General features: G+C 36.6%; 1 long non-coding RNA gene across 1 annotated transcript in view; it reads left to right on the forward strand.

Annotated features, from left to right (window-relative positions):
* Positions 1–21656, forward strand: part of LOC119695843 — a 105370-nt gene that overhangs the window by 73346 nt on the left and 10368 nt on the right. The window contains exon 3 of the long non-coding RNA XR_005255408.1: positions 3585–3673. This is a non-coding gene — a long non-coding RNA (uncharacterized LOC119695843). The remainder of the gene's footprint in view (positions 1–3584; positions 3674–21656) is intronic.

Here is a 21656-nt window from a genome sequence, read left to right on the forward strand (position 1 = left end):
TTCCAAAGAAAACATACAGAAGTTTGCTGCCCAGATGGTCAGGGACAGAAACACACTGACTCCGAAGAACTCATCAACTTAGAAATGGGGGAGGTCCCAGGGGAGGATACAATCTTTAACCAATTGGGAGAAACTGTGTGGTGGAACACAAGGCGGGGAATTCAATATTTAAACCAATAGGGGATTACAGAGTGGGGAGAACAACTTAAACAAACCAATGGAGTTTCAAAGGATACAAAATTGATAGGGAAATTTCTAGAGAAAGGGGCAGGCTTGGGGAGGGATTGACATTCAATGGGAGAAGGAACAGGGAAGAAAAGGGCAGGTCTTTGGGGAGATGAACAGCTTGGGCAAAACCAAGAACATGGTGGGAAAAGGAACCATTACATTAGTAATAAAATATGCTATAACAGTACAAAAAAGGAAGGATTATAAAACTGATTACTAGAACTGCATTACAATGAAAACCACACACTGCAACACTGTAGAGGTGGGATTTAAAGGTGTTCTCAGCCAGTAAAATGTGTGTACCTTCTTATTTCCTTCTGCATTAGTAAATTATTTTAAAATTCAAAAGAGGACTATTAAGTAGCAAATGGAAGTATTAGTTTTACACATTTTGTTCACAGAGAACAGGTGTTATTCCAAGCACAGTGCAGAACTTTCCTAGGGTGAGTCAGTGTAGAAAGAAATCAAGCTGGAGATAGGTTGGTACAAAGATATGAAGAACTTAAAATTCCTGCCCAAGAACCCCGTCAGGAACCTTATACCAGAGTGGCCAAGAGAATGGAAATGTATGTTCAGTGAATAGAGCTTAACTAAACAACAATGATTATAGTTATCTGATATCCTCTCCATCATCAAGCTGATGGATCAGCTGTCTGAGTCTCTCTTTATCATTGGACAAAAAAAAAATAAAGGTTTTAAGAGACAAAAGACAATTTCAATCTAATTTGCAAGAGATTTAAATGTTGAACTATTTGTATTGCCATTGAAATATCATCATCTGTCCAGAAAATAAAACATGTGAAGGCCATTTATCCTCTCTGAATGGATTCTCTAAGTAATTATCTTAAATTATTTTTTAGCAGCAAAAAGTGCAGCTGTATTTAAAGAATAGTCGGTGTTCTAACTAGAGAGTTTCATCCTGAAAATTAGCACACTTTATCAGAGAGACCACCAAAGTCATTAGACAGCTGGTTACCTAAAATGTAATGTGACAGACTTTCAAGTGATGTTATTCTATTTAAAATTATTCTCAAGATATGTTTTTCACTTGAACTGTGTGAGAGTTTGTTTTACATAAATAAGGGCTTCCCTCTATAGAAGAGAGCAAGCCAATGCATACTAAATAAATAAATGAATGGGTCTACAAGATGCTAAACTTCAATTAGCCACACTACCATATTTTGAATTTTGCTACTGAATCTAATTCATGGGGGAAAAAAATCAACGGCAGAAAACCCAAGCAAACCAAGAAGTATGTGGAGTTTATTTTATGGTCTCAGGACAATTCTTACCACAGATATAGCAATATGGCTTAGTAACATTCAAGCCAGTGACAAAAGATTCAAAACAGTATCCATTTTCACTGAAAATTTAAATGTTATTTGAAAATGCCGTATTTTTGCTAATGTAATTGACCATGTTATCTGTGCCCTCAAACATTCCTAGGACATCAACTTAATTCATTTAAATAAATATTAAAATCTATTACAATATTTATTATGAGAGACTCAATTCCATGCCATAGGTATTAACAGTGAAAAAAGACCTTGTGGACTGTATATTCCATCTTCCTACTAATCCTTGCTAAAATAAATTGTTCCCAAGGAGAAGTAGATTCTGTTTTAGCTGATGTCAGTGGATAACTAAATACAGAGTTTTGAAGCCAGAATGATATTCAGCAAATTGGAGCAAGATGTAGCCCTGTAGGTTTTTCTGATCTTGTTTTAAATGAGGGAAGTGATGATGTTTTTACTGCTTTCCTAAGGAAACCCCTTTGCAGTTTAACAGACCTGAATGCAAAGGTTACTTTTACTCCTGATATTTACATTATTTTTATTTTCTCAGTTTCTTCCTGTTTTCCCATTCATTTCCTACCGAGTTGCACAATGCATACTACTCATATGTATAGATAACTAAAAGCTTTGTCTGCTGCCATTAATAATCAGAGACCAAACATGACTGCTGAAATTGCCCTATCATCTTAGTTCATGTAACAACTTTTCTGGAAGTATCACACCACGCCTTTCGTTTCTCTAGCACACTTCATTATAGCTGTGCATCATAATGCATATGTTCATGTGTTTATGCGCACTGCTCTTTTAATGTCTTCTCAAGGACAAGTTTCAGTTCCTTTTCCCCAAGTTTCATTTTGCTCAATTATTGACATGCCAAATGAGGAATTCCAAACAACCTTCCTATTTTTTAGCCCCTCAAATGTGATGTCTCTCATAGGCACAATTTTAATATATCTGTAGAAATCACATATAGTTTCTTTAAAAAACCCCAAAGCTCATTCATGGCAAGGATTTAATATTGGCAGTTCAGCCAGGGAGTAGGACTGTTGTTCATTTTTTGAGTAGGATAAGGAAGTGCAGCAGGACCTGTGTTGTGCCTCTCAAACAGAGCACCTCCAAGCACATTACACACAAGAAACAGAACTGTGAAAATTTAAGTGCTGCGGACCCAGGGTAGTTTGACAGTGGGCTAAGAGGGAGGCTTTTAAGAGAAAGCTGAACTTACAAGAACCATGGAGACATGATGCATGTTTCCCAACTCTTTTCCATGAGTGTTGTGGTGCAAAAAGCACGCCATTCTAAAGAAAAAGCTGCAGCAAGAGGATTATGGGGACTGGAGTTCTCTGGTATTTATAGATCTGTTTTATTATAATGACTGATTCTTTATTCATGTATAACAGGCAGAACTCAGATTTGAACATGAAGCAAATGTACTGCCAAACAGGCAAATATGGGGGGAATTTTTCAGGTTTGTCTTTTATTTAGTGAAATATGATGGACAGTTAAGTGACAGTAAATCTGTTTATTCCGACTGGTTTTTGGGGGTGGTTTTTTTTTTCCTCTGAAGGACCAGGGCAATCCTGTCTGATTTTTGGCTTTTGGGTAGGCACTCCAAGCTGTGGTTCTGCTCTAGAAGCACCCTAGGGATATCTTCACTGGCACAAAAATGAATATGCTGAGCTTCTTCTTACCAGCACAAACTTTTCAAAGCGAAATGGGGAATTTGGGAAGTGATTTGGAAAGGAATTAATTATTTAGGATATTAGGATATTCAGATTTTCTTTACTAATATTTGGTTAAACTGTGGTAGATTCTTTTTCATCCATCCTTTTGGGACTTCTGATTAGGACATGCCAGTATCTGGTTTTCTTTTCTTTTTCTTACCATTGAACATTGTTTTCAGGATAATGCTCACAAAGTTTTTTGTAACTCATGGTGTTTACATTTGCTCCTCTTGTAAGGCTGGCTTTAAAGTGCTGTAACATGTTTAGTGACCATATGTCAACTGATTTTTCCCTTGAAATTGGAAGTGATGCCTTTGTTCATGTCTCTATCTAACAGGTATTAAGGAAGGCAGAAGGACGTCACCTAATGTTGTCTTTTGACTACTGATGATGAGGATCACAGTATGGACATTAAAGTTAAATGAGGTATGTAGGGGGAGATTTGTAAAAAGTGATTCTTGTCAGCACACTTATGATCTGCCCTGGTTTTCTTAGCTGAAACTTTGCAAGAAGCCTCCTAGCACAGAGGGACCTGTGGTATTTTCCAGTAGGTCTCCTAGCTGGACTAGGGAAGGACACACAGTATAGGGTGGGTGCATGCTGTGGGATATGTATAGCCATGTGGAGTCATCAGATTGAATGAAATTACTCTTTCTCAGTGCTGAGCTCAAGTCCTAGTCAAGGGTAATCTTTATAATTCATAATTGCCTGAATAGAGAATCAGGGGATATTTAATAATGAGGCAACCAGTATGCATGTGCCCTATAAACGAGACACTATTAAGTGGACCTGTCTTTTCCAAGGCTGTTTGCAAGAGATTCCCAACAGATGTGCATTCTGCACTGCTGTTCTAGGTGAAAATATACTTTTAAAAGCAGATAAGATCAAGCCAGCAAAACAAATGGGTGGTCTTTGATACAAAGAACTCTGCCCATATTTGACCCAATTTAGCAGTTAATAAGGACGTTCCATTCACAAGCAATCTGAATCCATTTCATAATCAGACTCCCTTAAAGCACACTGTGAGAAACATCAGAAAAAACAACTAGGAATATTTTTTTTAGTAAGGAGAAATAGTGTCAGAACCTTAAGTCAGCAGCGCTTTGAAATCAATAACAATCAATTGTGTAACTATCTGGAAGTCAGTGACACCTGACGGAATAGTCAAGATGTCAAATTCTGGAGAGGTGAGTTCACTGATGTTGTAGCAGCAGCCTTTAAATGTGTTTCTCTATGAGATTCGTCATATCAAAAGTGCATAAAAAAGACAAGATGTAATGAAATCTTGGTGGATAAACTGAAATGTGAGTGATTGTGCAATAAAATAAATCTGACTTGTGTAATGATGCAGGAGTGAAGATTAAAACAGATAATATCTGAAAAAAGTAGACCAAGAGTGATTATAGCGGAAGCCTAAAATGGAATGTATAGGATTTTTTAAAATCTACAATTCATATAAGAATTCATTATATGAAGTGTGGGAACATGCAACGTGATCATTTGAGAAAGACACAGCTGATATTTATCAATGGAAAGAAGAAAAGGAATACAGTTATTGTCAAGGGTGTATTTATTTTCAAAAGAAGTTTATTAAAATATTTATTTATATTTTAGTTTTTATTTTTAAGTTTTGCTACTGAAATAGAGTTTTAATCCATAGGTATATAACACTAATTTTTGGTATTGCGTTATTGACAGTTCTCAGAAATTAGATTACTTCGTCTGTGATACTCAATTATGTCCCTTCCAAAAGAAGTTAGAAGCAGATCATGCCTGATTTCTGTGGTAACTTCCTATCTTGCAGTGAGAATCAGATCATTAAAAAACCTGTCTTACAAGGAAATAAGGACATGCAGTGGCCAATCTGCCATTCCTTTTTAACATACTCCAGTCAAAATAAAAAGTTGTTCCACAAAAACATTTCCATTGCAAATTCACTAGCCTTTTTAAATGGAAAATCCCATTTTCCTAAGAAACTGAACATTCATCATGAAAAGAAATTCACCTGGTTAAAAATACAGAATCCTTTTGAAAACTGTAATTGTAATACTGAATACAAATCCTGTCTGCTGTTACCTGGGCCTCACATCAGAATGTAAGGATTGATATTTCTAGTTCCTGTTTCTGCTTTTTCTCATCAGTTCTCTCAGTCTCTTGAGGTAAGTTACTGACCCTGTCCATTTCTCCTTTGCAAAAATTTATTAAGTGGATTCAATATTTTTAAAAGGTGTGCTGATTCTAACCTATGTAGAATGCTGAGATTCTAAAATGAGAGGTTCTTTCTAAATGAGATTCTGGATAAAGCACTATGTTTAAAGAAGATGTTATACATTGATTATCTTGTTCCCCCAGGATTTTGTTCTCTGCAGTCTCAAAACGTTGGATAAGAGCGCCTCGTCCTAGACTGAATCTTGAGGAGCAGTGTTTGTAATTTTCCTCTTGCAGGAACAGTAACCCCACACCAAAACTGCTGGTTCCCTTCTCCAATTGTCCAGCTCTTTAAACACACAGCTTTGACAAAGGCCTTGACTGAAGATCCTCTAAAGGATCAGGTTTTTTAACAAAGAAGGATACCAAAATAGATTTATATTATTTGTATAAGATTATGTTGCCCTGGATCAAAGAGCAGATTTGTCACATTTCTCTAATTATTCTGTCTTTAAAATTTACAATTTCTGGGACACAAAAAGTGTCCTCACTATTACAGCAATCATTGGAAATGTATGAGCCTGCCTGGATCACCCTGTATCCATGTTCTGTGTAACACAACATAAAAGGATTCCTGAAATGAGAGCTTATGCTGAGCTTGAGCTCCGGGGGCTGCTATGATTGTTAGGCTTGGCTGGACTCTGTTGTCAAGTATCACCTGCCACAGCTCTTTCACAGATGCAGTCTGGTTAATATTCAGTGCAAACTTGCTCTGTCTGCTTTCATTGAGGCAACATGGAACTCCTCATTGTCACCAAAATGAGAGATTTTCTATCTAGTGCTGATGACAATTTCTCTGGGTGATATTAAATGAGGAATCAGTGTCAAAATACACTATATACGTGGAGAAAGCATTAATTATGTTATATGATAACAGAAGAGTAGAGATGAATATCAGTACGGTGTCAGTTGCATATAAAAAACAGAGCAGAGGTGGATATTCAGGTGCTTCACACAGTGGGTGAGCTGTTGAAAAGAAGAACACAACATATAGCTATTAGAGCAAAGCCAGTTGTAAAAAGACCTGAATTCCTAATAATCATTCCCATTCAAAAATAAAATACAACAATTTAGCTACATTTCTTTCAAATTACATAACCAGTTGCATATAGTGGTGTCTCAATCAACAAGATTTATGTGTTCTAGTTTCCAAATAATTTTAAAAGTTAGTTTGTATTGTTACAGACATATATATTCAGTATTGTTGCATGCAAGTATCCACAACAGAGTCCACTAGACAAGAACTAATAATTTGAAGTTTCTGTACTATGTAGAAGTGAACAAACTAAAGAATTAATTTCTTTGAGTAGAATAAATTGTACAATTAATCAAAAACTATACTCACTACTTATTTGCTTTTATGCAACTTTGTGAGAATCTCAGCTTATATCTGGATTAATTATATCATACCTATGTGAAGTAGATGCAATGAGGAAAAAAAAAGACAAAACAAAAATGGAATTGTGCCTGTTCTTAAATCTTTAAAAGATTAATTTCTGGCTCATGATATTGAAATGTCATTTTTGTGTTGATACGCTTACCAAATTGAAATGAGCAAAGTCTTCCAAAATAGGTGATATTTTGTTATTAGTCAACAGACTATGAAAAGCAAATTCAGGGGTTATAAAAATAACTGAGCAATGGATAAAGAGTTGGAAGAACACCAAGTCCCACACTCTTTTTATTCCTTTTTATTCAAGTTTGATTAGCTGTCTTCTGTATCTGTTCTCTAGAATACCTAAGAATCTAGAAAAGGAACTTAAACAAAAGTAAGAGTACCTCCATCAGGAGCTGAATCTAGGGATTTCCCTAGAGGATATATCTAATGAAAGCCATTCAGGAAAGCAAAGCACAAGGATTAGCTGCCTACTTTGATCAAACACCACACAGATCTAAGTAGTGAGGCACAATATCAGAGAATAAATCATAGAATATATCAGATTGAAAAAGACCCTTAAGATCATTGAGTCTAACCATCAACTTAGCAGTTTACTGCTAAGCCAAGTTACCCACTAAGCTATGTTCTTATTTATAGGAAAAGGGCCATATTTATAGGTCTAAAATAACTCCAGGGACTCCTCTAGAGTCAGGCTGTTACAGCATTTGGAAACCCGTGCAGTGATGAAGTTTTTTTATATCCAAGCTTCAACTTTCCTGGTGCAACTTGAGGCTATTTCCTCTTGTGCTATCTCTTGTTATTTGGGAGCAGAAAACAATCCTATGTCCAAACAGCCTCCTTTCATGTAGTCTTAAAGGTCTTTTCTCAGTGGCTGCTCATGACTTACTTTCTAGACACCAATATTGTGGAAGGTGTATGAAGTATCAGTTTATATGGGTTGGAGAAGAAGCATTCAAGAACCACTCACTATGGTATTTTTTCACACATTGAGGGGAGTTAACAACACAGACTGGTGGGTGTGGGGATGGACATGTCCCAGCCATGAGCACTCCCAGCCCACAAAGCCAAACGTGTCCTGGGCTGCATCCAAAGCAGCGTGGGCAGTAGGGGAGGGAGGGGATTCTGCCCCTCTGCTCTGCTCTGGTGAGAGCCCACCTGGAACCCTGCATCCAGCTCTGGGGTCACATCTCCTCTCAGCTCTCCTATGATGAATGGCTGAGAAAATTGGGGTTGTCCAGCCTGGAGAAGAGAGGGCTCCAAAGAGACCTCTTGGTATTTCAAGTGAGTTTACAAGAAAGACCAGGACAGGTCCTGTTAAACCTTTTAACAGGTCCTGTTATGGTAAGAAAAAGGAAATTAGTTTTTCATGAAAAGAGTGTAGGTTTATACTAGATATAAGGAAGACTATTTTTTTTTAGGATGAGCACATTTAAACCCTGAAACAAGTTGCCCAGAGGGGTGGTAGGTGCCCCATCCCTGGAAATATTCAAGATCAGGTTGGATAGGACTCTAAACAACCTGATCTAGTAGAAGAAGTCTGTGATCACTACAAGGGATAATGGCGTTTAAAGATCCCTTCCAATTCAAACTCCTCTGTGACTCTATAGCATCCTCATCAGAATCCATTACAAATGAGTATGCATTTTGAAAGATAACACAAAGCCAAATTCTGTCATGATCCTTATCTGCTTAATTTAAATTCTAAAATATGTTATTTGTACAACAGATTTATTCTTCTGCATAATTTAATAGAATTCCTGGGGAAAAATAGCTTGAACACTGGGAGGAATGAAAGAGCTCCATGTTGTCTTTCCTGGCACCTGTCTTCCCTCTCATTTTATAGGATGGACAAAAAAATTCCAAATTTTCAAAACTGCCTTTAAAGGTCACAGGAATTAGGAAAACTTCAGTGAGTCATAGACATTATCAAAGGTTTCCCAGCTCAGTATTTCATAAAAAAATAAATAGAAAATTAATTGACTCTTTAAAATAACAGAAGCAGTGAAAAGGAAAGTGAACTTCAATATTCACAACCTAATTTACATTCTCTTTTCGTTCTGGCAACTTTTGTCGTTAACAGATGGTGCAAAGGCAAATATACCTTTTGATTATAGGGAAAAAATGAAAAAAACTAGGTGATTCAGGAAGTGTGTTCTGTTAAGCGTAAGATATTAGGACTGGTTTACTTATACTGCTAGCTTGTAACACAATATAAGCAAGTTAGAGGAGACATTGAGTGCCTAATTGTCTTACAGGATTCTAAAAATGCATTCCATAAGGCCCAGTTCAGGAAGCAGTTCCTAAAATCATGCTGAATCCTAAATATGGACATCAGTGTTATTAAGTTCATTGCTTAACTCCAACCTCTCCATTAAATTCCAAGGAGGCAGGTACCAGTGACATTATATAATTCATCAGCATCAAACAGAAATTTAGTTGTCCACTTCCTTCACTTTCTGAGCTCTGCATCAAATACCATGAATATGAGAAGTTATCAGCCATTTCAGTGCTCACCAGAGCACCCACAGTAACAGCTCTCCACAGCTCCTTCCACAAGCAAAGACCAAAAAATAATCAGCATTAATAGAAGGATAATCCTTATAGTCAAACCACTGACTAAATGACCTGTTTGTTCTGATGGTGCCCTGAATTTTATTGGAGACCAGATGGCTTTGCTGTTATTGGGCAGCAGAATGCTAATTAGTTTTGACAGCACCAATTACTAACTCTTATGATACAGATTCTTCTGTGTGAGTACATTGTTTGCTCCCCTTCTATACTGAGGCCTTTATTTTCAACTGCAGATAAGCCTAGCATCTTTTTCAGAATAATGGCCATAGTTAGCATGTAAACCTTACTGTTTAATTTCTTCTCTCCTTGGTTTACATTTTAACAATTATAGAGCCCAGTGAGCAATTCATAGCCACAGGCAGGCTGCCTTTTCTGGTCTACAACTGAGGAAAGGTGCAGTGGATATAAACATAGATTTCATCTATGAAGGCAAGTCATGGCTTAGTTTTCAGGTTTTGGTTTTGTTACAAGTCTCTTGTCTATGAGTAAGAGTTCATCAGACAAAGGAGTGTTTCATTCCACATGGAAGCTAAAATCTTAGCTTTTCTCAGGGATAAAGATACCCAAAATTGTAAACTGACCATCAACCTTCACCAGACTTCCTTTCTTGCACTTTCTTTAAAAACACAGGTCTTTTGTGCTTCACTTCAAAGTGGGGAGTATTTCTCATACAATATTATAGAGAGCTTGTGAAGCTTCTCTCATGTGCATGAGTCAAAAGAAATGTAGTAAAAGCACTAATCGTTTCATAATCAGCTAGTACTAAGAAATAAAATTACTATGTATTCCTGTTTTCAAGACCTTTTTTCATGCATGAAGTGTAATGTTGCTTGAATCTCCTTTCAGCTGTACTCCATGTTATCAGAAGGCTGCAGTTGACACTTTCAGTGTCTGTTTTCTGCCACTTGCCATAGGGGTTGGTTTTTTTTATAATTTTATTTCTAAATCAGGTCACTCTGTTAATTGGATGGCTTTATTTTGGTACTCAAGAGCAATATTGTCCAGGCTGTTTCTCTTACTGTAAACTATTTTGGTTTGCCATAAATTTGCCTTCAGAACAGATTTTGCCATATCACTACTTATGAATTATAAATGACCCTGGAATAATTCATGTTGCTGTGGTCTTCTCATGCTTTGATTGAGTTTGAGGAAAGAAATAAAACTCTCTGATTTCTTAAAAAGGTAACTGTTCCAGCTTGATAATTCCAGCCGAGAAATGTTTCTTTAGTTATCAGCTGTTTGTCAGGAGACCATCATGATACTCACAGGTTTTGACACACTTTTGATTTTTTTTAAAATTTTTATTTTATTTTATTTTTAATTGCTTCAGAATGTTTCTGTGGTGAAAATGTTTCTGTGGTGGCCACTTCAAGAGGTTAAAATATTAATCCTCTTCAGGTTTAGAACATCATAAGGAGTTTGTGGGATTTTGCCCTTGACATAGAATATTCCTATAGGTCACTGGTAGTAAGATTTCTTGTCGGAGTCTCCCCCAGGTCAGGGTGACCCTGAAAGGTGGAAAAGTCTCTGCTCCAACCCATGCCTTCAAAGAAAGACTCAATAGTTTTCAGTCGTCCAGTCTCAAGGTTTTTTATTGTGTGTTATCTAAAAGATTTTCTCCCTGAGCTGCTGCGGTCTGCTCAGCAGGTCAGCCAGAGGCACACTGACCTCCCAGGGGGCTGGTGCCATCTTTTATATCATACATTACATATCATATGTTTATGTATTTTCCCCAGTGCCTATTACCTATACTGAATGGTGACTTTCTACTCTAAACCAATCTGTGAGTGCCAACATCACCATGAACATGGAGGTTAGGAAGGAGAAAGAAGGAGGACAGGGCACACCCAAATCCCTCCATCTTAGAACTTCTGACCCCCATGTACAAAACTTAGACCCCTGTATACAAGGCATAAAAACCCCCTGTACAGCACTCAATAACTCTTTCTTTCACTCTGTGACTACTTCTACTATAATACCTAAACTTGTGTGGCTTGTAATTCTTCATACAGAGTTGGTAATTTGCTCCATGGGCTAAGATCAAAACCCCACGTGTCCTTGGCTGCATGCCAGGGTCTCAGAGCCCCCTGCCAGCGGCTCAGGCCATCCAGGGCACCCAGAGGGGTGTCCTGGGTTCCGACAACTTCTGAACTTATATCAAAAGTCAACATTCATATGATAAAATTATTTGTCTCCGTTTTTGTTTTTTTCATTCTGCCAGGATGGGATCTTTATGGAAAATCCTATAGAACAGTTTTTTCCTTACATTGTTGTTTTCTTGCTTTGTTTTTTTATAAAATAGAGGTGCACAGGGTTTTACAGTGTTATTATTGCTCTATAATTAAGGAACAGAAACATGGAATGAACATCTTATACTCTGTGTGGTACTTGTAAAATCCTAGATAAAAGAACTGCTTTATTCTGATACAAAGTCTTGTATATAACACTTTTGGATGTCTTGTTACCATAACAACAAATTGAAAAGCAAGACTAAGTTAATACCATAATACAATTTTTGACTATTCATTCCTTCATCTAAAGATTTTCTTCTTCACTCTGAAGAGGCTTGCATTATAGTGCATTTGTTGAAACATTATTATAGTAATTATGCAGAGTTTAATGTAAGCAATGAGGAGAGCAGGCAGACAGGATTCCAAATTTTAAATGAAAACAGGTGATTTCTCCCTATGGAACTGTATTTGTCCCACAGACAAAACCAATCCAGCAGTCTCATCTCACTTTTGTACATCACTTCTTGTTTCAATCACTTGTGTGCTGTGCATCTGTTATCATGGTAATGCATTAGCCTAAGGATCAGCATCTTTACTTTTCCTTCTGGTACATAAGAGTATAGAGAGATGCCAAATGCTGTGATTATTCTGCCACTACACACAACCGGTAAAAATCCTATGATGGAAATAATTTTCCATTCAAAACAGGAGTTGATAGAAAGTTGTTACTTCTTAGACTGATTTTCTAATGGACCTAGAAATAGTCTAATACTAGTGAATTTACAAGTCTCACAGAAGTTTCTTTCACTTGAATAAGAATCATCTTTAAAATGGTTGAAGAACATATTTGAAAGATCCCACAAAGTACTAGATGTCAGCAAAGAAATACAGTGCCCATGTCTTTGCATTATAACACATGCAAAATAGTCTTTATGGTCCTTATGTGCCCTGAAGGGTGAAGATAACAATGGAGGCCAATGCACTGCCACCTCCTCTGCTCTTTCCATGCTGAGCGAATAGCAGTACTGGTCAGGGTCACACCAAAGCACTATAATATCTCCACATTCTCAAATGCTATCACTGTATTTAATTCTGTTTATATTTCACTCCTGGAGACTTTTTTTTTCCCCTCCTGTCTACATTATAGACTACTGAGAGTATGCTAAGTCATTAATGAGTTACAAAGTGTAACATTCTCATGAAATCCTAAATCATTTTAACCTAATTTGCAGAACTCAGAAAGCTCAGGTTGAGCAAAATAGAACATGATGAGAACTGAAGTTTAATTGGCAGGTATTAAAATACACTTCTAGATCTACAGTAATAGTTAATGTAAAAAATGGTAGTGGTTTCACTTTCTTGTAAATACCAATTGTATTAGTATTTATGTATAATAAATACTAATTGTACTAGTATTAATGTATAATAAATAACTTATAGGCAATGAATCAAAAAAGTAGTAAAAAGAAAAGTGCACAGCAACTTTGATCCTGCTTAAACTCTGCACAGTGTTTTGTCTCTCAGTCTATTATTTCTTTCTCTTCCCTGTCTTCATTTCACATCTTTTTGTCCTGAGCTCTTTAACTTCTCTGTGTTGTCATTTGGGTTCTATTTTTGTTCATTGAATTGCAGATTATCTGAGGACGTTAAAGTGTTATGATTCATTTACTAGAGAGAAATACAGTTTGAGCCACTTTGCAATAATTTGTTTTGCTGTAGTATAATTGCCATGTCATGACATTTTTTTTGTAAAGACATCAACGCATTCTGTAATCTGTGAAGTTACCATTTATTATCTCACTCAATATAATTTATAAAATGTTGAAGTAATCATTACAAATTAATTCTGTGTTAACTGAGAAGACTGCTGTGGCAGTGCTTCAGCAGAAAAAAACAGGGCAGACAGACTGATGTTCACAGAGTCAGGCTCATCGCTGTCATCCATTTGTCTCCTTGTGCAATACCTGCAGTGCCTCAGGGTGGCAGGATGCAGGCACTACACATTGGACATGTGAAAGAACAGCAGGGAGAGCTGTGTCCTCCCCATTTCCTGCACCTTGGTCACCATTATAACGGTGAAGATCCATTTCCCGGCTCTTTTTCAGGAGTTATGAGCCATGACTATGCCTTTCTGGGAGTATCTGTTGTTCACAATGTTTTCATCCTCATAAATAAAAGGGAGCATAGAGGGGCTTACGTGGCAGTTCTTACCCTAGTTAGTAGTTTATTTCTAAAAAAAAAAAAAAAATTGCACAGTAAGCCTTTATAGGTTTTGTTTCTTATTTTTCTAATTTTCTAAATAATAATAATATAATTTATTATTTTTATTATTATTATTATTATCATTATCTTTATCGTTATTATTACTAATACTATTACTGCTACTGCTGCTGCTGCTGCTGCTGCTGCGGCTACATGGCAGCAACTCAAGTACATCGGAAGGAATATGGAACCAACACTACAGCAACTGTAGAGACGTTTTATGTGGAACCAACAGTGAGCAAGTTGGAGAAAAAACAACTTAGCTTTACTATTGGATGGGCCTTCCAGAGGTCCTTTAAGAACTGGACTTCATCTTCCCCCTCCAAATTCTGTAGACAAATATAAAAAGATAGCTCTAAAGGAAAATATGAGACTTTTGTTTGAAGAAACAAGATGATGTAGGACACAATGAAATGGTCAGAGCAACAGAAGTACATAATCAATGAAAATAGATTGTTAAAGCACAGTGGGAACTTCAAAGTGCTCACAGATCCAAATATGTTTATAAATATATAAAAGAAAAATAGTTGCAAGAGAAAACAGCCCAAACATTTTAAGCATCAATTGCTTCAAGTAATATTCTTAGATGTCTTTTGTTGTGCAAATGAGATACTCAGGAGGAGATTGTTTTCAACACCAGTTCAGAGGGGTTTTGTACTCTGATTTTACATTTTGCATTTCCCACAGGTTTGGTGCTTGTGGAGAAGTACACAGAGTTGTGCAGTGTTGTGGGCTGAGAGTGGGTCTTTATGCTCACCACTAGAGCTACCCAGCATCACCATTGCCATCTTGGTCACACCTTTGTCAGCCCCAGAACATTTGCCTGCAGCCCTACTGAACTACCCTGAGTCCAGTGATGTTACAGGTCAAACGTGGATTTCCCATTCCTGTTTGTCAGAAGCTGCTGTTTCATCGCTGCTGTGTGATAAATTAGCAATTTATTTTTTGCTCAGAAAGATCTGGGATTATTTTTATTTTTGCAAAATGGGTTCTGGGAGCAGAATGGGAGAGAAGCTAGATGTTAAAAATCTCATTTAGCATTGAACTCAGCTAATGCTTTTGTCAAACACAAGGAGATTTCAAAATGTCAAAACATTTTTACTCAGAAAACATGCAAGTAAAATATTTTGACATTTTCAAAATTAAATGCTTCATTAAACAAATGGTGAAATGAAACATTTTGAGAAACACACCCTTCTGACTTTGTATTTAGCAGCCCCCCTTTTAAAAGCTGTCTTTATTAGAACAATAAGGTCTGAAGGAGATTAAATAATTCAGAACCAAAACAAAATGCTTTTTAGTTTGACGTAAGCTGCTACTTTAATGTTTTTGATCTATTGAAATTGAAAACCTTACAAAATTTCCCCAGTACCCTTTTAGTTTGCCAGGTTTCTGCTTATTTTCCCAGACAAGCACTGATGTGAAATGCATTATAGCTCCAGTTTCAAGCTTTCACTTTTCTGCTGGTCCCTACTTTTCCTATTTCTTAGTCCTCTCTGTTCCCCAGAATAAACGTTTCTCATTTAAAAACTACTGAAACTTCTTCTCTTTAGCTGAACACTCCCTAGTCACTATATTTGCCCGTTTGCTCACAGTCTTGGCAGAGAGATGAGGCTTTGGTTATGGACTGCAATGCACACCAGGGCAGTAGTTACACAAGCAGGAAGGACTTAGACAGTATCTGTAGTTATAGTAGACTACAGGGGGCATCTTACTTTTTTTTTTTCTTTTTTTTTTTTTCTTTTTTAATCAAATCTGTGCAAAGCATTAAAAAAAAGTATCTCGTTGCTGGTATTTCATATCTTTCATTAGCCAACCTGTCCAGCTGCAGACTAGTCATGATCCAAGTTTCTGATCCATGAACACAGAGCCCATTCTTCCCAGTTTCTTAGATGATGAGAGGTAAATTTATTTCTGCCTAAGAAAAAATTCCATTAAGAATTCTTTATTTTTTCTATCCTAATGAAGGGTCAGCAGGAATATGAACCACTTTTAATGACTTTTTAAATCATCTGGTAGCATATTTCCTGTGGTTAAAACACATGCTGGATACCATTTAGTCCCCTTAGTTATTGAAGAAAAAAAATTCAACACAAAGAACTATGTTCCATGATTCGGAGGGAAGCACTGTGACAGAGCGCCATGACGACTTTCATTCCAGACTTTCTGTACATATGAACGAGATGACCCTACCTTCCACACTTGTCAGACAAACACTAGCTGTTATCAGCCACAAATTCACTGTAGAAGACTCACATGAACAAAGAAACAGACACAAGATACTGAACTTAGAGGAGAAAAAAAAAATTAAAATAAAAGCTATATGTTTATAAAAGGCTTGAACAAAAATATTTTTGTTAACACATTTTTCACAGAATGATATGGCTTCTATCTACTATGTTCATTTTAGAGACCGGTGATGTAACTACACTTTGTTCTTCTGAAGATGCTGAAAAGCCATTTCTGGGAAAATATTTTGAAAGATAGATAAAATTCTGTAGCCACCAGGAAGTTAAGGGTAGGGGCTTTTTAGTTCATACTTATTCTCAATTCATTTAGGACAGATTCAGCTAATTCAAGCATTGGTCATAATTTTAATGTATTGGTGATTCACTGTGTCATGGTGCTTGAAGCTGAAGCATTATTCTCTAATTGTTTTAATTGTACTTTAAATTTACTTCAGTAAACAAGTGCTTTAATTGTACTTTAAATTCCAAATGGAAGGTTGCATTGCAGCTGCTTTGCTGATTGGGTAAAGGGTTTCTTTTCAGTTCTGTGAATTTCTGGAAGGCTTGAGGAGCAGCTTTTGGGTATGATTTCCAGAAATGTCACAAAGAAGTTATATTTATATCTCTGCACACCAAATTTCACACCAATTTAGAAAAATGTAATGGCTGTCTTTCACCTTCATCTATTACAAAGCTGGACGTCTGCCCTTGTGTATGAATTAAGAGGCAAAGCCAGCAGAACTGAGCCACAGCTGGCAATTTTAACCTGACCTAACAGATATGCCACACACACCTAACCACTCACTACAATACAGGGTAATTTTCAGGGTAATTAAGCTAAGTTCAAAAATGTTGAATGAGGCAAGAACACATGCAAGTGTTTGGATTGCAGAATGCACCTTGTGTGCACCTTTGGAGGTCAGAGGTGGCTGTACACACAGCACCTGGCACGGTGGTATTTTGTATGGCTGCTGCAGGATGATGGCTGGACAAAGTGACCTGGCATTCAAGCAGATGAAACTGGCTTGCACTGTCCTCCCCTTTGCAGTGCATAGGCGTGGACATGGATGTGCTTTGCCTGGGAGTTACGCACTCCGGGCATAAAAATTGCAAGCTTTCCTGGAACAGCAACATGAGCAAGGTGGAAGTGACAGATGTCAGCTGCAGCTGCAGATGAAGCAAACGCTGATATAAGATTGTGTCACAAGACTGCCAGACCACTGCCACTTGGAATCTATCACAAGAAATGGGTTTTTCTGGGAGAAAATCTATCATTGGCAAAGGACATGAATCTATTACAGGTGATGATATTTACAGAATGTAAATTTTTATAATAGCCCAGATTTCTGCCTATCAAGAACAGAAAGACAGCTAAAGTAGCTCTACATTTTTTCCACTTAGGTAATTAGTCATTGATAGCAAACCTATTTTCTTCTTTCTGACAGTTAATAGAAGCTTTCAATGATTTTACAGGTAGCATAATCCTAATTCAGATGTGATAGTTCAACAATATTTATTTTTTATTTATTGAATGACTCAATATTTAAATAAGGAAAATCTTTTGAACTCCAGATTTCTCTCTTGAAATAATACACCATTTTTGTCGTTTCTTTTCTATTAATTATTTTTCTAAATATTAAGTTTAAAATCACGCATCACAGACTTACTGCCAGATAATTCTGCAAAAAATTAACAGAAAAATTGTTTTGCATCAGTGACTCAATAGAAGAGCAAGTTATTTACTCTTCTGATATGTATGCTATAGGCTGCCCAACCTCCATTTACCTGCATTGATGCCTTTTAGATGATGAAGGCTGCTTTTAATAAGTATTGAAATTTCAAATTCAGCAGTCATTGGTCCTCCTCCAGATGTAATTCTCCCCATAAATGAGGAGTATACCCTCATTTTTAGCAGGCATTTTCCCTGTATTTTTTACTTGTTTCTCTAGGGAATCTGAGCAAGGAGTAAAATGAAAGAGAAAAAATCAATAGTCCAGTGTACATTAATGAAAAATGAAATATCAGTCTGAACAGTACATAGATACTGACATGGATTTCTGAAGTCAAAAAGTCACTTGCAAAAGTATAGTTTAAAGACTGCTTCCAAACATATAAATCAACTCAGTTGCAGAGAAGCTGTAAAATACCTAAGAGCTCTATATTTTTAGGTGACTTAAGCACTTAAAAGCCTACATGTCATTGAAAGTCAGTGGTTTCTAAACACCTGAATATGTTCTGTATTTGAAATTTGGGCTAAAAAAATCACATGGAAAATTCAAAGAACTTCACCCATTGCCACTCCAGAACAACAACATTTTGGAGAGTAGGATCCCCCATAACCACAGGTTTTAGGAGTTCTGTGAGACCTCTGGGTTTGTTTGGGGGCTTTTTTGTTGTTTTGGGGAATTTTTTGGTAATTGGTAACAGTTTTCCTAAATCTTTCTGAAATCTTTCTTGAATCTCTCTGAAATCCCTGTCTGAATTCAGAATAATTCAAAAAGCATTAATGCTGCCTTCTCCCTCCTGCCCCCTACTTTCACAATAGCTGCACAGGGCCATTGCAGAGAATCTAAATGTTTATCTTTACTTCGATGTGTCACCTGTGTCTGCAGTTAGAAAATGAAAATATCCCATAACACTGTTTCCAATGTTATTTTGTGACGCCTTTTAAGCAAAACACACAAAACACACAAACAAAACAAAACCACAATAAAAGCCACATGCACACACATATCAGGGGTTGAATAGCATTGATTTTTCATTACCTTTTATTTCAAATTATCAACCTCTATTTAGCTGCTAATCTTCAAGTCTTTTATTGTGGAAGGCCAAGCACACCATGAATAGAACTGGCACAAAAAGTGTTCAGAACCATCTAAAATTCTGTATCTGGCCCTAACTGACAAAGTATCATAAGGGGAAAGAAGAATGATAGAAAAATGAATTCCACATGTTTAGCGTTTTACCTGTTCTACCAAGCAAAAGTAGAAATTGTACGCTTCAGTTGTTCGCGTGGGCTAGAATGCCTCACAGTTATGATGATGATAATGATGATGATGATGATGATGATGATGATGATAATAATAACAATAATAATAATAACAATCTGGAATTATAAAATATACTGGAGCAGATAACTGTTACCTAATTCTTTGTGCTGTAGGGCTGTGGACAGTCATCTTCCTGACAACACTGCTAAATGAGGATTACCTGAAGTTTTCCTCTGATTTTGAAAACCACACATCAAATAAATAAATGCAAGTGCCTCTTTCTTGATGTCCCAAAATTCCATGTGCCCACAGTGCAAAAGCTTTAGATAAAAGCTCTCAGATATCAGGGATACAACTGTAATTCAAAAGAAAACATTGTCTCAGGCATGTGTGTGGGGCTTTTATGGGAATTGAACATTTGCAAACAAGTATTTACAGACACAGGAGCAGCTAATGTGGACTATCACCTCTAAGGACATACTGGTGCATTTTTTCTGACCACTAGATGACTGTAACCATTATGCAGTTCTCATAAATTGAGCAGAAATAACAGAAAATTTTAAACTGACTTTTAACTATGTAGCCTACATGTATGCAGAGAATCAAGTATCACAAAGAATACAAATTGATACTTGGGGAAAAAGTCATTCGGTCTAAGTAAAAAAAAAGCTTGTATTACTTGCATCAAATATTTATTATGCCTTTTTATGAGATTAAGGACAAAAAGATGTGGGAAACGAATCAAAATTAAAAGAAAGAAACAAGAAAAAAAGATGGGGAGTACTCATTGCAAGAATTTTTTCAAATAATCTTGTACAAATGAATTTTTTTAAAAGAAAGAAAGTTTTAGGACTGAGAAAAAAAATCAAATGTAAAGAAAATGTATATTGGAGGTGACTGGGAAAGAAGGCTATTATTGAAATTACATAAACAAAAGGCTTTGTTCCACATTTATGTTCCACATTTCTTCCTATTTCTTCCTGCCATATTTGAAGACTTCTTTGGCACCAATATCTTGCACCAAGAGAAAATTTTCTGCAGAAAAGTTGCTTTTCTGGAACAAAAGACTGGTGCTTCAGTTAACCAGCAAAGACAAATGACTGTAGGCACTGATCCACATTTTTGCTTCATTATTTTCAGTTGTAGGTGCTAACTTCCTCTCTTTCTTAAGTGGGGTCAAATCCAGGTCCCAGGGAGTGAGGTGTTGCATTTTTTTACAAAAGTAAGTATCTAGGTGGTACCTGGTGTTAGCTAATCAAGATTCCCTGCAGAGCTCTGTTCTCCTTATAGTGATTCATCCCTATACGGATACATGACCTAGGAGCAAATGTAATTTTGTTTTCCTTTGTTTTCAGGCAGTATCAGGCAATGAGCAGGACAGGCAATCTGTGGAGGAGCAGTCAGTGGGTGAGCATGACCCCTCTTACTGGGCTGGATTTCTGCTGGTTGATGTAGATTAAGTGGAACATAAATTACAATGATTAGGTGTGACAGCACTCTCTTGTGTGTCAGGAACTACACTGGCACAACAACATCTGAACGGCTGGAGGAAGCAGCCACGTTTTCATCCGTGAAAAAATAAATCAGGATTTTAAATGGTTAGATAGTTACTGTAAATTTTACAAAGTCTCTTCCAAAAAAAAAAGATCAGTACATTTCTTTAACAGTTTATTATAGTCTGACTTAAAATGAAGGATGGATGGTTTATGTACTAAAGAGTAACCTAAAGTTTGAAAAGACAACCAAGTTCTTAATAGTTTCCTGTGTCTAAGTGACAGTTCATTACCCCAGTGAAATCTGCCTGACATCCTCCAAAACACAAAGAGTCAACCCAAATATTCTGTGGTCATGTTGATGCAAGCAGTTGACCTACTGGACAGGAAAAAGAGGACTGGCATGGTGCACATGTGATCCAGCTGCTTGCGCATGCTGCCTCTCATAGCTTCTCTGCATTCTGTGCTGAGAAAAGCTGGGTGTGATGCTCATCCTTGGAATGACTCTTCTGAATGGTTCCCCTTTTGTTATAAGGAGCAGGAGGGAGGGATGTTCTTCCCTTCTGACCCTGTCTTTTAAACAGAGCTTATCTTCTAAAGTTTTACAGTTGGCACTAAATTAGTGAACATGATACATCAGTAAAATTGGGGGAGTGCCTTGAAGAGTTAGTAAAGAAAACAGCAAAGTTTAAAAAATTATTTGAACTAGGTGCTACCTTTATTATTATTGTGGGAAATAAGTCAGAATAATTAAAAATTACTTAATTTGAATATGTTTAATTTTTTATCTAATAATTTGCATTTCTTTTGTGCTTACACAGTTGCTGGATAAAGTGTTGCAGCATTTCTATTTTCTCTGTGGCATTACAAGTACGGATGGTGCATATGAACAACTGAGGCTGATTTATTAAATCTATACATTCTTATGTTGTAAAAATTCTGTTATCAATTCAGGATGGTTTTCCTTGGAGTCATTCCTGTTACAAAAAAAAAAAAATTAAAAATCAGTAAATAGTAACAGTATATA

Source organism: Motacilla alba, chromosome Z (assembly GCF_015832195.1).
Source record: "Motacilla alba alba isolate MOTALB_02 chromosome Z, Motacilla_alba_V1.0_pri, whole genome shotgun sequence".
Taxonomy (NCBI): Eukaryota; Metazoa; Chordata; class Aves; order Passeriformes; family Motacillidae; genus Motacilla; species Motacilla alba.